General features: G+C 47.0%; 1 protein-coding gene across 9 annotated transcripts in view; it reads right to left on the bottom strand.

Annotated features, from left to right (window-relative positions):
* Positions 1 to 13,057, bottom strand: part of PRP4K (pre-mRNA processing factor kinase PRP4K) — a 66,086-nt gene that overhangs the window by 2,810 nt on the left and 50,219 nt on the right. The gene's annotated exons all lie outside the window — the stretch shown is intronic.

Genomic DNA, 13,057 nt, shown 5'->3' with positions numbered 1-13,057 from the left:
GCAGCGCCGGGGCCGCAGGCGGCTCCGGATCGTGGGCACATTCCCTTAGAGACAGATGGCAGTAATGTAAGATAGCCAGTATCTGCTGCATGTGACGCGAGCTCAGCTCCTGAGCCCCTTTCCAGAGATTGTAAATTTTTGTAAAACACCCGTGGAATTAAAATGATCACTAAACCCCTGAATGAAATCATTGAAGGGTATAGTTTCTAAAACAGGATAATTTGTGGAGGGTTTCTGCTGTTCTGGCACCGCAAGTGCTCTGCAAATGAGACTTTGCATCCACAATCTATCCCAGATAAAATTGTCCTCCAAAAAGTCAATTAGTGCTCTTTCACTTTCAAGCTTCTGACCACATATGCGGTATCTATGTACACAAGAGAAATTGCACAATAAATTGTATGGTCCATTTTCTCCTTGAGGAAATAAAAAAAATTGGGTCTAAAGTAACATTTTCATGGAAAAAAATTAATTTTTTAACTCCAGTTTGCGTTAATTCCTGTGAAGCACCTGAAGGGTTAAACTTTCTCGCAGTTTTGAAAACATTGAGGGGTGCAGCTTTTAAAATGGGGTTTTGTTTGGAGGTTTTCTGACATATAGGCGTCTAGAAGTTGCTTAAAAATCAAAGTGGTCCTTAAAAATAATAGGGTTTGTAAATTTACGCACAAAAAAAATAATTAAATATTGCAGCTAATATTTTAACAATTCTAGCAGCCTAACAAAAAAAAACTTAAAAAGTGACGATGATGTAAACTAGACACATGGGAAATGTTATTTATTAACTACCGTATTTTGTGCAGTATGACTGTTTTAAGGGCATAAAAATTCAAATAATTGCAAGTTATTCTAAATTTTCATCAAATTTCCAATATATTCATAAAAGCAATACATACAGTGGGTATGGAAAGTATTCAGACCCCTTTAAATTTTTAACTCTTTGTTTCATTGCAGCCATTTGGTAAATTCTAAAAAGGTTCATTTTTTTTCTCATTAAAGTACACTCTGCACCCCATCTTGACTGAAAAAAACAGAAATGTAGAAATTTTTGCAAATTTATTAAAAAAAGAAAAACTGAAATATCACATGGTCATAAGTATTCAGATCCTTTGCTCAGACACTCATATTTAAGTCACATGCTGTCCATTTCCTTGTGATCCTCCTTGAGATGGTTCTACTCCTTCATTGGAGTCCAGCTGTGTTTAATTAAACTGATAGGACTTGATTTGGAAAGGCACACACCTGTCTATATAAGACCTCACAGCTCACAGTGCATGTCAGATCAAATGAGAATCATGAGCTCAAAGGAACTGCCCAAGGAGCTCAGAGACAGAATTGTGGCGAGGCACAGATCTGGAGAAGGTTACAAAAGAATTTCTGCATTACTCAAGGTTCCAAAGAGCACAGTGGCCTCCATAATCCTTAACCATTTCGCGCCAGAGCCGGATTTTGTCTTCGTGACCGGGCCAATTTATTCAATTCTGACCACTGTCACTTTATGAAGTAATTACTCTGGAACGCTTCAACGCATCCCCCTGATTCTGAGATAGTTTTTTCGTGACATATTGTACTTCATGATAGTGTTAAAATTTCTTCGATATCACTTGCGTTTATTTGTGAAAAAAATCGGAAATTTGGCGAAAATTTTGAAAATTTCAAACTTTGAATTTTCATGCCCTTAAATCAGAGAGATATGTCACACAAAATATTTAATAAATAACATTTCCCACATGTCTACTTTACATCAGCACAATTTTGGAACCAATTTTTTTTTTTGTTAGGAAGATATAAGGGTCAAAAGTTGACCAGCGATTTCTCATTTTTCCAACAAAATTTACAAAAACATTTTTTTTTAGGGACCACATCTTATTTGAAGTGACTTTGAGGGGCCTTTATGACAGAAAATACCCAAAAGTGACACCATTCTAAAAACTGCACCCCTCAAGATGCTCAAAACCACATTCAAGAAGTTTATTAACCCTTCAGGTGTTTCACGGGAATTTTTGGAATGTGGAAGAAAACAATGAACATTTAACTTTTTTTCACAAATATGTTACTTTAGACCCAATTTTTTTATTTTCACAGGGGTAACAGGAAAAAATGGAATACAGAATTTGTAGTGCAATTTCTCATGAGCGCGCTGATACCTCATATGTGAGGGAAAACCACTGCAGGGTTCGGAAGGGAAGGAGCGCCATTAGACTTTTCAAATGTAAAATTTGTTTGAATAATTAGCAGACGCCATGTTGCGTTTTGAGAGCTCCTGATGTGCCTAAATAGTGGAAACCCCCCACAAGTGACACCATTTTGGAAACTAGACCCCTTAGGGAACTTATCTAGATGTGTGGTGAGCACCTTGCACCCCCAGGTGCTTCACAGAAGTTTATAATATTGAGCCGTAAAAATACAATTTTCACATTTTTCCCACAAAAAATGTTTTTCATCCCCTAATTTTGTATTATCATAAGGGTAACAGGAGAAATTGTACCATGAAATTTTTTGTGCAATTTCTCCTGAGTACGCCAATACCCCATATGTGGGGGAAAACCACTGCTTTGGCGTACGGCAGGGTTCGGAAGAGAAAGGAGCGCTTATGTTGGCTGGGATAGGTTGCAGACACCATGTCACATTTGAAGAATCGCTGACATGCCAAAACAGCAGAAACCCCCACAAGTGACCCCATTTTGTAAACTACACCTCTCAAGGAATTCATCTAGGGAAGTAGTGAGTATTTTTTAATTTATACCATTGGGCAGTGAAAAACGCATAATTATATTTTTACCACAAAAAAATGTTTTACCCTCAGATTTTACATTTTCACACAGGGCAATGGGTAAAAATGGTGCTGAAATGTGTCACACAATTTCTTCTAAAAGTGGCAATACCCCATATGTGGCTGTATCGCACCGCTCAGCCATACGGCGAGATCTGGGAGGGACGGAGCGCTATTTGACAATTGGAGAACAAATTATTGTAGAATAGGCATTTGGATTTGGGAGCACAAAATTTTCTGAATTTCTTTTCCAGAGCCTTTCTGCTACCAGTAACTTGGAATATTTTTAACAGATGATGGACCTGAGTGGGGACTAGCTTTTTTTGAGGACTGAGTTGAAGCTTTTATTGGGAACATTTTACGTAACATTTATCTGGAGCTCGAGGCTGAGCACTTACATCGGGGTTTCCATCTAAATTTCCAAGTGATGTAATTCAGATGAAACCCCTGCAGGATCCCTTCACTGTAATGAGGCAGCAGAGTTACTCTGGACACCGTCTGGCCTCTGTTTAGCGGTGTCCTTTTTTTCAGAAGTGCACAAAACTGTGGCCAACCGCACTTTTATGCACGCCTAAAACAAATGACACCGTGGGATCCCAGGCTAGACGGCATCCACAGTGGCCTATATCTGCCTCATTACAGGGAATCTTCCGTCATGGGTTCCGGCTGAATCACGTATTTCAGAGATTTACACGGAAACTCTGGTGTAAGTGCTCAGCGCAGAGCGCAGGATAAATGTGAGCAGAGCCTTACTGTGATCTTTGGGAGACATAAACAAATCAGTAGCAGGTGAAGAATTGGTTTTATTTATTTTTTTACGCCGTTCCTCGTGCGGTATAAGTGATGAGATTACTTTATTCTTCGGGTCGGTGCGATTACAGAGATACCAGATTTATATCGGGTTTTTATGATTGACAGCTGTCACACACTAAGAGACGCTTTTTTTTTTTGCAAAATCTAGTTTTTGCATCGCCGTATTTTGAGAGCTATAATTTTTCCATATTTCGGCCGACAGTCATGTGACAGCTTGTTTTTTGCGGGACGAGTTGACATTTTTATTGGTACGTGACATTTTTTGATCGCTTTCTATTCCGTTTTTTTGGGAGATAAAATTAACAAAAACCAAGGATTCAGGATTTGTTTTTTTGAGGTTTCTTTTTATGCCGTTCTGCGTGTGGTAAAAGTGATCAGGCAGAGTTATTCTTCGGGTCAGTACGTTTACAGCGATACTACACTTACTGTATATTTTTCTATGTTTTGGCGCTTTTACACAATAAAACAATTTTATAGAAAAAATATTTTTTTTGCATCGCTTTATTCTGAGAGCTATAACTTTTTTAATTTTCGGCTGATGGAGCTGTATGGCGGTTTTTTTTGCGGAACAAGATGACGTTTTCAGCGGTACCATTTTTATTTCCATTTTGCTTTTTGATCGCATTTTTTTCCACTTTTTGTTTGGCGATATGATGAAAAAGCAGTTTTTTGCTCCGTTTTTTATTTATTTTTATTACGGTGTGCACAGAAGGAGTTAGTGTGACAGTTTTATAGATCGGGTGGTTTCGGACGCGGAGATACCAAATGTGTACTTTTTTTGTTTTTGCATAAATATACGGATTTATTGGTTTAATATTTTATTTATTTATTTTTTGATTTTTTTTTAACAGTTTGAAAACATTTTTTTGACTTTTTTTTACATTTTTACTTAGTCCCTGTATGGGACATTAATTTTTATTTTTCTAATCACTGATCTCATGCAATGTAATAGACATGTATTGCATTGGATGAGATCTTTGCTGACAGTTTTACACTGTCTGTCTCCTGCTAGAGTTCAGCTGCAGGCTGAGCCTAGCAGGACACCATATATGGCAGATCTGGAGGCGGTCATGTGACCTCCAGCTGCCATAACAACGGCAGGTCCTGGAAGGCATCAGGTGGCCGTCGGAGAGGTAAGTTGACGACCCCCTCTCCTCTCACTATATTCTATATGCCGCGATCACTATAGATCGCGGCATGTAGAAGATAGCAAATGGTTAACATCATCTGCACCGGAACCGCAGCGCTTGCAGGACCCTGGGGGTCCTGGAACCGCAGCGCTTGCAGGACCCTGGGGGTCCTGGAACCGCAGCGCTTGCAGGACCCTGGGGGTCCTGGAACCGCAGCGCTTGCAGGACCCTGGGGGTCCTGGAACCGCAGCGCTTGCAGGACCCTGGGGGTCCTGGAACCGCAGCGCTTGCAGGACCCTGGGGGTCCTGAGCGCTGCGGGACCACCCACCGTTTTTAAACGTCGGCGCTGCACAGAGCCCAGGCAGCGCCGACGTTTATGTACAGTGGGCGGTCCTGAACCGGTTAAATGGAAGAAGTTTGGGACTACCAGAAGTCTTCCTAGACCTGGCCGTCCAGCCAAACTGAGCAATTGTGGGAGAAGAGCCTTGCTGAGAGAGGTAAAGATGAATCCCAAGATCACTGTGGCTGAGCTCCAGAGATGCAGTAGGGAGATGGGAGAAAGTTCCACAAAGTCAACTATAACTGCAGCCCTCCACCAGTCAGGCCTTTATGAAAGAGTGGCCTGACGGAAGCCTCTCCTCAGTGCAAGACATATGAAAGCCTGCATAGAGTTTTGTCAAAAACACATGAAGGACTCCCAGACTATGAGAAATAAGATTCTCTGGTCTGATGAGACGAAGATAGAACTTTTTGGTGATAATTCTAAGCGGTATGTGTGGAGAAAACCAGGCACTGCTCATCACCTGCCCAATACAATCCCAACAGTGAAACATGGTGGTGGCAGCATCATGCTATGGGGGTGTTTTTCAGCTGTAGGGACAGGATGACTGGTTGCAATTGAAGGAAACATGAATGCAGCCAAGTACAGAGATATCCTAGATGAAAACCTCTTCCAGAGTGCTCTGGACCTCAGATTTGGCCGAAGGTTCACCTCCCAACAAGGCAATGACCCTAAGCACACAGCTAAAATAACAAAGGAGTGGCTTCAGAACAACTCTGACCATTCTTGACTGGCCCAGCCAAAGTCCTGACCTAAACCCAATTGAGCATCTCTGGAGAGACCTGAAAAGAGGGATTTTGGTACTCACTGTAAAATCTCTTTCTTGGAGCCTTCATTGGGGGACCCAGGACCATGGGTGTATGCTGTTGTCGCTAGGAGGTTGACACTAGGCAAAAAAAGAAAATAGCTCCTCCTCCGCAGTATACACCCGCCTACAGGAACCAAGCTCACCAGTTAGTGGCTAAAGCAGTAGGAGGAACATAAAATAATTAACTATGCAATGCCCAACGGGGACCATGAAAACTAAATTAGATGCCCAATAGGGCCAACTGGACATATGTCCAAAATCAGGGAGGGTGCTGTGCCCCCCAATGAAGGCTCCAAGAAAGCGATTTTACGGTGAGTGCCAAAAATCCCTCTTTCTTTATCACTTCATTGGGGGACACAGGACCACGGGACGTCCAAAAGCAGTCCCTAGGGTGGGAGAACAAAAGATAGCCACAGACTGGGTCTGACTGCTGGCAACCGCCGCCTGCAGAACCTTCCGTCCAAGACTGGCATCAGCCGAGTAATAAGTGTGGACTTTGTAAAACCTTGAAAAGGTGGGAAGTGAAGACCAGGTTGTGGGCCTTACAGATCTGAGAAGCTGAAGCCTGATGGCGAACAGCCCAAGAGGCCCCCACCGCCCGGGTGGAGTGAGCCCTTACCCCCGGAGGCGGAGGATTTGTCCAAGATGCGATATGCCTCCAAAATGGTTGAACGTATCCAATGGGCAAAAGAAGGCTCTCCAGGTTCTGTGATATATGCGCAAGGTTGCGGGTTTTCGGGCGCTAATTAAGTTCTGAATGACATTGTCAGCAAAACATGCCCTTCTCAACACTGCGGCCTCAACGGCCATGCCATTAAATTCAGAGAACGAGAACTCTGATTAAGAATGGGTCCCTGAGAGAGGAGGTCCGGACGGTCTGGTAGTCTCCAGGGGGAGTCGACGAGCAGGTTTACCAGATCTGTGTACCAGACGCGTCTGGGCCAATCCGGGGCTATTAGAATTACCGGTACTCCCTCTGTCTTGATCTTTTTGACGACCCGAGGGATCAATGGTAGAGGGGGAAAAAGATAGGGCAGCTGGAACGGAGACCATGAGATGACTAGAGCGTCTTGAGCGATCTCGGGCCGGGCTACGAAGGATGGAACCTTGTGGTTTAACCGAGACGCCATGAGGTCGACGTCCGGCATGCCCCATCGTGAGCATATCTGATGGAACACCTTGGGATGGAGAGACCATTCTCCTGAGGCAATGCCCTGCCGACTGAGGAAGTCGGCCGCCCAACTGTCGACCCCCGGAATGTGTACTGCTGAAATTGCCGGAACAGTGTTCTCGGCCCAAACTAGCACTCTTGTCACCTCTTTCAAGATGGACTTGCTGCGCTTTCCTCCCTGACTGTTTATGTACGCCACCGCCGTGGCGTTGTCCGATTGTACGCGGACTGGGAACCCTGCAAGAATGTCCTGCCAGTGACGCAACGCCAGGTAAATCGCCCTTATCTCCAATATAATGATCGGTAGGGAGGCTTTTGGAGACTCCAACGGCCCTGCGCTGTATGGTGGAGGAAGACTGCCCCCCAACCGATGAGGCTGGCATCGGTCGTGACCACCTGCCAGCGAAGCGGTAGGAATGACCTCCCGGGTCTGAAGGAAGAAGGATGAGTCCACCATATTAATGACCTTCTCACATGAAGAGGTAACCTGATGCGTCGATCTAGAGACGACAGGTTCTTGTCCCATGCCGACAGAAGGGCCAGTTGAAGAGGCCGGGTAAGGAACTGGGCAAACGGGACAGCTTCCATAGCAGCCACCATTTTTCCCAAGACACTCATGCACAGGCGAAGACGGCGTGGATTTGGGTCGGAGAGAAGGTGAATCCCCCGGAGAGAGTTTATCTTCTCCCTTGGGAGAAAGACCCGGGCATGGGTCGTGTCGAACTGCATCCCTAGAAAGGTTAAGCACTGAGTTGGGGCCAGGGAGGATTTGTCTGTGTTGATCAGCCAGCCAAACCGAGAAAGCGTGTTCAGGGTGATCTGGAGACTGTGGAGGCAGTGCCTGAACGAGGGACTCTTGATCATTACGTCGTCGAGGTAGGACATAATTACAATCCCCCTGGCTCGTAGAATGGCCATGACCGTCGCCATTACCTTTGTGAAAACCCTCGGGGCGGAGGGAAGCCTGAAGGGGAGAGAAGTGAACTGGTAATGTGCGTTCTGGAAGGCAAATCGAAGGAACTTCTGATGTGGTGCGCAGATTGGGATATGAAGATACGCATCCTGAATATCCACTGAACATAGGTATTCCCCGGCCTCCATCGAGGCGATTACCGACCTGAGGGACTCCATTCTGAAGTGCCGTACATGTACCTGTCGGTTTAGTTGTTTGAGGTATAAGATCGGACGTAGTGAGCCGTCCTTTTTTGGAACGATGAAAAGATTTGAGTAGAAACCCGAACACCTTTCTTGAAGGGGGACTGGAACTATAACTCCTGAGCGCAGAAGGGAGGCAATGGCCTGAAGGAAACCGGGAAGTAGAGATGGATGCGGGTGGCGGGACCTGAGAAATCGTGTTCTTGGTATGGCGTTGAACTCGATCTTGTAGCCTGAGGTCACTCTCTCCTTGACCCAGGTATCATCTATTGCCGATACCCAAGGGTCTCGGAACAGAAGTAGACGGCCGACCACCCTGGGAGAAAACCCAGGTGGGAGTGACCCGTCATGCTGAGGAAAATCTGTTGGATCGGGATCCAGAGGGATTGGAAGAGCGACCCTTTGCGCGCCAGTTGGAAGTGGGCATAAAGGTAGGCTTACGTTTGTCCTACTGTGCTGGGGTACGGTCCTGTTGAGAGGAGGGTCCTGGTTGAGCAAAAACCGACGAAAGGACCGAAACTGAAGGTAACGTTTCCGAAGAAAAGGGCGATTAGGTCTCGGCTGAGGAAGGGAAGTGCTCTCGCCCCCAGTGGCATCAGAGATGATCTGGTCTAGTTTAGACCCAAATAGTCTGGAGTCCTGAAAAGGGAGATTTGTTAGTGATTTCTTGGAGGCCGGGTCGGCGTTCCAAGCCTTCAGCCAAAGAATCCTACGTATAGCGATGATATTGCTGGAGACGCGGACTGAACAGGTAGCGGCGTCAAGGGACGCCGTGAGGAGATATATCCCTGCGTGGGCGATCTGATCCGCTAGGTCAGCCAGATCGTCTGGGGAAGCCCCGGTGAGGATGCCCAGCCTAAGCTGTTTGGCCCATGGGGAGACTGCTTTTGATACCCAAGTTGAGGCGAAGGAAGGACAAAAGGAGGTGCCAGCAGCCTCGAAGGCTGACTTAGCCAAGGCCTCAACCTGTCTATCCGTAGTGTCCTTGAGGGAAGAACCGTCTGGAAGGGACAGTACCTTCTTAGCCGAGAGACGAGAGACAGGAGGATCCATAGAAGGGGACTCCGTCCATCGGCTGACGAGGTCGTGGTTAAAGGGGTATAGCATGTCTAACTGTTTCTTTCCAGTGAAGCGCTTCTCAGGATGCTCCCATTGTTTCTGAAAGACACCATCAAATTCTGAATAGTTAGAAAAGGTGCGTGCCGGGCGCTTGATTCTCTTTAAGGAAACGGAGTAGTCCTGAGAAGGGCTCTCGTCGTCTTTAACATGCAGAGTCTGATTGACGGCCGATATAAGGCTGTCAACCATGTCCTGGACTCTAGAATATTGTTCCGTGTCGGATCCAGAGTCAGAATCTGAAGCAGTGTCTGATCCCGGAGCGACCTCTGGGGAAGAGGTGTGAGATGCAGGGAGCAATTTGGAGTCTGGAGGATGAGCTTGTGTAAGTCCGTTTCTGAGTACATGCCCTCGGTCTGCCCTTAGAAGGAGGGGGCAGGGGTGCCTGCGAATCGTCCGTTGGAACGTTCGGAGCACTGGTGGCCGAAGATAGCATGGGCAAGCGTTCTAGGACCTGCACCAGAGATTGAGATACCTTGGTGAGGTCAGAGACAGATTGGGACACAGCAACAGCCCACTCCGGAGGAGGGGGAGTTACCTCATCCTGGGCGGCAGGGGGGGTCTTGTGGTGCCAGCATGGTGGGAGGCTTTGAGGTCGAGCAGAAAGCCTTTGTCAGACCGGCGGGCCACTTACTACTGCAGAGAGCACAGGCGTAATATGTGACTGTGTGAGTGGGACGGACAGAAATCTCCCTGGGTTTGGGCATATGTGCCTATCCAGGAATACTGCAGAGGAGGGAGCCTGTGGTGTGTGAAGGTGTGTGAAGGTGTGTGCACGGTCCCGTATCCCCCGTCGGAAAGTCCGGAGCTGCGGAGACAGCAGCAGGGCTGCGGTGATGAGGCAGTCCGAGAGCAGCGTAAAGGGGCGGAGCCGGAGCGGAGCGTGTTGCCCTGAGCAAGCTAGGAGAGCTAAAGCTCCGATAGGCAGAAGGGATGGGGGCAGGCTTAAGAACTCGGCCGCTGATAGGCCCCCGGGATAAAAGTGGGCGTGACGGAAGAGTCATATTGCTCCTCTGTCCTGATTGGCCGGTTTCCGGGAAGGGCGTATACCCGCCGGAAACAGTAACGCCCACCCCGAGCCGCCCCCGACAGAGAAAGCGCGGGCAGAAATGACGCGCAAAAAAAAAGACAGAAAGGGGGGGGCTGTGGGGGACGCCATGCTATTGTGAGTCCGAGGCCCCCGGTTCGCTTCCTGATGTCTGTGAGAGGGGGCGTGGCTAAGCGCTGCTGTAAGTGAGCGTCGGCGGGGAATTGTGATGCCCCCCTTATTATCCCAGGATTTATGGGGCCCGCTGAGATGTGAGGGACCTGGGGCTGAGAGGGCAGCAGGGAGGGATTGTACCTTTCCCGATGAATCTTCTTCCTCTTTCCCTCTGAGGATGGACACAGGAGGTCCTCCGTGGATAGGGGGGATCCTGGCTCTTCCTCCTTCCCGCACTGACCGGTCCTGGACAGTGCAGGAGACGGTGTCAACCCCAGAATCTGGGGGAAGGTCACCGTAGTGACCACGGTCTTCCTCCCAGGCCGCTCCGAGGAGGGGGTTGGGGTGGGGAATGGGCAAGGACTGGCCACCAAGAATCACCCTGAGACACCCAAAGGTGACAGGGGATAGGTCCTGCCCAGCGGGTCCGAGAGGGGGCGATGTGGGAAATGCCACACTGCTCTCTCGGTCGCTTGAGAATGGGGATAACAGGGGACGCAGTGTTCCCTGATAACCCTGAAGAGCTGTATCTGAAAAATAAAGAAGAAACATAACGAGGTTGGATCAGTAGGATCCAGGTCTACCTCCTACAGACACTAAGCTTAAACTGGTGAGCTTGGTGCCTGTAGGTGGGTGTATACTGCGGAGGAGGAGCTTTTTTCTTTTTTTGCCTAGTGTCAACCTCCTAGTGACAACAGCATACACCCATGGTCCTGTGTCCCCCAATGAAGCGATAAAGAAATCACGATCTCCTATAGACGCTGACTTTCACAGATGAATCGACATGACAAGCATGGAGGTACATTGTACGTCCATGTCATGAAGGGGTAAATGTACGTCATATGTCATGAAGGGGTTAAAGACTTATCCATAAGATAGGTCATCAGTATTATGTGCTTGGACAGACCCTTTAAAAAAAGAGAAAAAAAAATGGTGCATGCACAAGACTAAGACACAGATGATATATACAGTAGCCACATTTTTAGGAAATCATAACATTAAAGAAGTTGTACAGTACTTTATAGTACCCCCGTCCCAATGCATACCCCCAGGGCCCCTAAGGATTTTTGTAAATACCTCACGTTGCTGTTTCTGCCTGTGAGCGGCGCTATCCTTGGCCGCTCACAGGCATCACGTGAACCCGTGCTGAAGTCACGTCAAGTGAGGCGTGACTAAGCGCTGGGCTCCCCGTGGTGGCTGCTGGGTTGTGGACGGGGTTAGCCCCCGCATCACACCCAGCATCCACCACATGCTTTCCCAATGAATGGGGAGAGGCAGAGCGCACGGTGGATGCCGGGTGTGACGCGAGGGGTAACCCCGCCCACAGCCTGGCATCCACTGTGGAACGCAGAAGACAGAGACCCCCGGCTGCTGCCAGCGCTTGTCGTGACGTCAGCAGATGTCAGAGAAGGGGGTCACGTGATGCCTGTGCGCGGCCAGTGACAGCGCCGCTCACAGGCAGTATCTGCAACGTAAGGTAATTACAAAAATCCTTAGGGGTCCCTGGGGAATACATTGGGGGTGGGTGGGTAATAAAAAGTACTGCACCACCCCTTTAAGCGGTATAAAATGATACCTAAAACCATTTATGATAATTACAAATAATTCTGCCAGCTATTAATCGTTTGGCTGCAAGTTCATGAGATGCTTCACAATAGGCTTCTTGAAGGGCCTTAAAAATAACCAATTCATGGTATTCTTTTAGACAATGGAAGGTGGTGTTCTGTTGCATCACATTGTAGTTTGTTACAATTTAAAGAGGACCTATCACTTGGTCAAAAAATTGCAGAAAATACCTCATAAAAATTTGTGAGCCCCCTAAATCTGCCTTTAGTGGAGTTGTGTCACTCCACTGCAGAGATATTCACAATTGTTGCTTTTGGAGCGTCGTATGTGAAATTTCTCCTTCCAGTCCAACTGGGCATTTCTTAAGAGTCTTCTCGGGGGGTGTGTGCTTTCATCCCTCCTTCCCAGACACTGACAATCACAGCTCGGCAGAATGCGGGACTACTAAATTGCCATTATTAGCTGCTGAGCTGTGATTGGCAGAATCTGGGAGGGGTGGACTCTGAAGACACATCCAGTTGATATGCAAGCGGAAATTTCACAAAATATGCACCCAAAGCAACAAATGTGAATATCTCTGCAATGGAGTGACGCAGCACAAATAAATGGCAGAACCAGGAGAGCTCAAAGATTTAAAAAAAATACATATTTTAAAAGGAACCTGAACCTATGAAAATGCAGTCTAATCTGCATGCAGACTGATATACAGTTTTGTGGTAAAAGATTCAGTATAACCTGTGTTTTATTCATTTAATCCTCTGCTCTTTCTGGGATTTTCGATCCAGTGGGCGATCCTATCAGTGACTCAATGTATAACTGTGCATACAGAGATATCTTAGAAAGCAGTCAATCACTGATGGTCCAGTAGGTCGTCCTAAAAATCCCACAAAGAGCAGAGGATTAAATGATGAAATCACAGGCTATCCTGAATCTTATTCCACAAAACTACAGAATCTACTCAGCTTTTCCCACTCTTTAACATGGTGACT

The sequence above is a fragment of the Phyllobates terribilis genome, unplaced genomic scaffold (genome assembly GCF_046119375.1).
Source record: "Phyllobates terribilis strain yellow unplaced genomic scaffold, ASM4611937v1 Scaffold_4__5_contigs__length_816908805, whole genome shotgun sequence".
Lineage (NCBI taxonomy): Eukaryota > Metazoa > Chordata > Amphibia > Anura > Dendrobatidae > Phyllobates > Phyllobates terribilis.
Note: the sequence above shows the minus strand (reverse complement) of the source record. Positions and strands in the feature narration are given on the sequence as shown.